A 5,225-nucleotide genomic window follows, 5' to 3' on the forward strand; every position below is an offset into this window, starting at 1 on the left:
AAAAAAAAAAAAAAAAAAAAGAGCAGAACACTCAGAAAGGGTCACAGGATCAAAGGTTAAATGAAAATCAAAGTAGACTTCACAGGGTGGGAACTGGCCAGTGGAACACTCATGGCCTTGAGAAGGCTTTGTGTTGAGGGTTTTAAACGTTGGTGTTAATTGATAAAAATATACATAACAGTATATGAAGTATGATCTCCATGAGTTATTCCTGAATAAAGTTTTGAAAACTAAACCTCAGAGCTTAGGACAGGATTGAAAGGTCAGTGCCAGGTTTCAGTCATGCTAATGAGAACTTTGACTTTGCTTCCTCATGGGGCAGTGCAATTTTTGACATTTTATAGCTCTTGAAGGAAACACCAAGGCATCCAAAGCCCATGAGTGGGGAGGAGGTATCAGAACTCCACTTCTAATGCTGCAGTAATTAGGATTGAGGTTGACCAGAGACTGCTGAAGACCACTGAATGCATGCCTGGAGACTTACTATGCGTGAGCTGGGTTACCTGGCTACATCCCTCTTTTGTATTTTGACCAACCAGGACATTTGGGCTCAGAAGGTGGATCTAGCTCTGAAATTGTGTGCAAAGTGGGAACTTGTATCTCTGGAGATAACTTCAATATTCCAGGAGCATCAAAAAGTATGTCCTTAAAGTCATTTCTTCTACCTTCTGACCTCCAAACACTAAAAAAATAGTGTTTGTTGATGCTTTTTTTAAAAAAAAAAAAGTGTATTGGAAACCAAAGTTGGAAAAAATGACTGACTTATTGTTCCTTTGGCTGATTTGGAAGAACTGTGGAGGCAAAGCTGGCTCCATGTGACAAGAGCAGGCTTGTCATGGGATGTCAGAAATCTCCCAGTCAAAAGTCAGCCTTGCTGAGAACAGAGCACCAAGCCTCCCTTTTACTTCTGAATGTGGGAAGAGGATGAAGGAGGTGAGCAAAACCCTGCTGAGTGCACCCCCTTCCCATAAAGGAGAGGTACATGAGGAGATGGCAGGTAAAAGGAAACTAATACTGGAGCCATTGCCCACATCGCAGTGCAATCTGTCCTCTCCTAGAGGTTCCCTTTGCCTTAATTTCTACACCCAAGAGCTTCCCTTTGTGGCTTGCTGTTGTTTCTATAGAAAATACCTTTCACTTGGCAACATTTTAGCCAAGAGAGTAAAATATCAAACAAGAGAAAAAGACCATAGCTTGTCTATCATTTCAGTGACTTAAGTCTAAAAGGAATGATGAGTTATTATGGCTTGAATTGCATCTGCCTCAAAATTCATATGCAAAAGTTCCAACCCCTGGACCTCAGAATGTGGCTTATGTGGATATAGCATCACCGCTTATGTAATTAGCTAAGGTGGAATTGCACTGTGTGTGCATGCAGAGAATGCTATGTGATGAGGAAATCAGAGATTGTGGTGACAACAGAAACCAAGGAGCACCAAGGATCCATCAGTCACCCGAAGCTAGGAGAGAAACATGGAAGAGCTGCCACCCAATTGATCTCAGATGTCCAGCCTCCCAAACTGTCAAATGATACACTGTTTTTAAAACCATCCAGTCTGCAGCACTTTATCATGATAGTTGCTATGGTTTTAATCAAGAATGTCCCCCCACAAAGTCACCTATGTTCCAAAGTGGGGCTTTTACGTAATTGGATCGTGGAGATGCTATACTCATCAGTGGATTAATGCACTGACAAATTCATAGCTAAATGTGCTGGCTGGAGGTGGGGCTTGATTGGAAGAGGCAGGCACTGGGTATAACTTTGGAGGCTCTCTCTCCCTCCTAGCTCCAGTCTTCCTGCTGCTTGGTGGCTACTCTCTTCCACCATGCTCTCCCCCCATGCTGTTTGTAGCTTGGAACCAACAACCATGGACTGCATCCCCCAAACCATGAACAAATTAAACATTTCCTCCTCTAAGCTGTGGGTGTTGGGTGTTTCATTGCAGTGATGAGAAAGTAACTAAGACAACTGAACTAGCAATTTAATCCTTGGGTAAACAACCACCTCTATTATGGGGCATTTCATGCTGACTGTTCTTCCTTTCTTACCAAAGATTACGGACCCCTTCTTACTCAAAGGTTACTTACCCCATGGTTCCATATGAGGGCACAGGCAGACACTTCTCCATACACAGCCAGGACAGTCAAAAGAGACTCCAGCTCTGGTCTCCTGACACTTTCAAGTACTTCCTTTGTAAGTGTTCCTGTAAAAGTTGCAGGCAAGTCAGGTTGGTAGCAAAACAAAGACGTGCTGCAATTCTATAGGTAGCTACACCCCCATTGTGCAGTAAATTGGTTTCTGAAAGAATTAGTTCTTAACAGAGTCCTTATAAACTCAATGATATTTTAAGTGCTCTGAGGCATTTCCTATTTAAAAGAGCCCTGTGGGAAATCCTTTTGTATAGCAGAGGGTCTCTTTGGATTGTGAATGATCACCTGCCTCCCTATAAATTTATTTGCTTTGCAAGCATAATTTCTTTTTCTATGATAGATTCTTGTGAAAGTGGGCCTGCCTTCCACCCTGATCCTCTGCCTTAGCCCACAAGGCTCTGGCAAATGCCTGCCATTGCCGGCATGGTTAATGGCAGCAACAAAGAATGCACCCAAGTAGAGATACCTCTTAAATACACATGGTGTCTGCAAAGATTTTCTCTCATTCTAAGCCACTTTAAGCATCCTTAACTTAAAATAATTGCTTGGTTAGAGAAAGAGAAGACATTATATTGTTAAATATTAACATTTCAACTATTAACCACTTCCTAACTAGTAGTGACTTCTACGTTAATTACCATTCCTGATACCCTAGATGCTTATAAATTAACAAGTGCTTCCTTTCTTTTTCTGGTTCTGCACTGAAGCTGCCTGTGCTGAAAGCAATTCCCCTGAGGGATACATGTAGTCCATTAGGAAGGGGCTAGCTGGGGCTAGCCTGATGAGACTCTTACTACTTTAATAACAGCCTGCATTGGGAAGGGAAGGTTAACAATGCATTAGATTAACTTCAATGTTCTCTCCTGAAATTACTGTTATGATTCATTCATTCATTCATCCATTCATTCATTCACTTCATAAGCATCCATGGAGTCCCCACTAAGTGTCAGTCATTGCTATCAGCCCTGGAGAAGCAGAGGCAGAAAGGACTCCAGCTGTCATGCTCACATTCTAGTAAGAAGACACACATGGAAAGTTCCATAGTAGAAAGGCAAAGAGAGGCATTTTGGGAGGACAGAAAAAGAAGCATTACACTTTGCTGGAAATGGCAGCACTGTTTCCCAGAGTTGGTGGCATTCTCAGAAAATCTTGAAGGATGAGTAGGAGTATGCCAAATGCATGATGTAATAAAGGACATTTCAAAAAGAGAGAGTAGTGCGCTCCAGGATGCTGCAGCGTGAGCCTGGTGTTTGGAGATGGGTGGGCGGGTAGACACAGGAGATGATGAGGAAACAGAAGAAAGTGAGTTTAAAATAGTCATCTGGGGCAAGATCACCGAGGAGCTGGGGCACCGCTTCGCCAATGAATGATTTTATGCTGGATGAACGAGGGACTTGATTACCTTTAGGGGTGTGGGTGATGGCCTGAAATGTACAAGGCCTGGAGACAGAACTGAACTTCAAGACACATACCATGGAGCAAAGTGTCCTGGTTTAGATCAGCAATATCCTCAAAGGCCTTGTGCACTCATACATAGGGCTTTCAGAAGGTGACTGAATCCTGGGCGGGTAGAACATAAAGAAGTGGGGTCTGCTTGGAAGAGGCAGGGCTCTTGGGGCTGGAAGGCTTTGCCTCCTTCCCTGGTTCCAGACTTCACTAGCTGCTTCCTGGCCTTTAAGACAGGAGCACCCTTCCTCAGCTGTGCCCTCTGCCACACTGGAGACGGTGCACCATGGAATGTAACTACAAGCCAAAATCCGTCTCTCTTCCTTGAAATGGTGGGTGTTAGGTATTGTGTCTCAGCAACAAGAAGCTGACTAAGATGGAGATGGTCACAGCTGGGGCAGCAGTTACAGATATGGAGAGAAAAGCAATGTCAACAGGAGTAGCGTTCTAAAGTTTATGCTGGTTAGGTGAGGGAGAGGGAGGCCTGGGGTGACTGCCAACTTCTGGCTTGGGTCCCCAGGCATGCTGACCCAAAGTGGGCTTTGCAGGCAGAGGCACGAACTAATGCAATCTATCCCCAGAGTACTTAGGGAGCATAACCTGCCAGAAAGCTTGTAGGAGTGAGATTTCCATTCACTCCTCTGAGTGGGCAAGGGACTTGCTTATTCATTCTGACCTAGCAACTCTTAGGAAGCTGTACCTTCAATCACAGAACAAATGAGTTCCATTTGCATTCACATAAACAGGAAGCACTGGCCCTTAACAACCAACAACTGAGAGGTATATCTGTCAGGTTCTCAGTTACACATCACAGAACACCTCTCTGTCTGCCTCAAGTGGAAGAAAAAAGAATTTATTAAAATATGTCAGCTCATAAAATCAGCAGCAGAGCCAGAAGGCCAGGTTTGAGTGTAGGACGATCAGGAACAACACTGATCCCAGCAGAAGCCCAGTTCTGACTATGAGCCCCAGAACCCCAAGACCAGTGAGTTAGCCTCACTGAAAAGTCAGTGACATCCTAGTTGCCACCTGTGCCCTTCCCCTACCATAAATCCTCAATGGGCATCTGCTTGGGAGAACTTGGATCAGTAATATACCCAACTGTAAAGAACGTGGGAAACCAAGTGCCTGATTTTCCCCTTGGAGAGGTGGGGTTCACAATCATAGAAAATACCCCAAACAAGATAGAGGCTTCAGAGCATGCTGATTGGAAAACACGTGAGCAGTTTCAGAGGGTAGCACTGAAGGAAGAAGCTGGCACTAAGGCATCTCTTCCTGCTGAGCTGAGTGAGAGTCACTGTGCTTGGAGACACCATAGCCTTTTAGTTCTTTTCAGTTCTCTTCCACCCCACCCCTAGATTGGAAAACTCCTTGTGGTAGATGAGGTGTTGTTTCTAGTTCCATAGGCCACATCATTGGCAAAACGCACCAAGCAGACACTCAGTCAATGTGGCCCTCTTCAAGTCCGTGACAGTTAATATACTGAGTCAGTATTTACTGTCCATCTCTGTGTACCCTCACTTATGTTGCTGACAGTCCAAAACCACTGGACACCGATGGTCATACTATTCAGTCAACAGAGCCTGTTGTGGAATATGGACAGAGCTCATACCCGGCGCCTGTCATCA

The sequence above is a fragment of the Octodon degus genome, unplaced genomic scaffold (assembly GCF_000260255.1).
Source record: "Octodon degus isolate 3935 unplaced genomic scaffold, OctDeg1.0 scaffold00116, whole genome shotgun sequence".
Classification (NCBI taxonomy): Eukaryota; Metazoa; Chordata; class Mammalia; order Rodentia; family Octodontidae; genus Octodon; species Octodon degus.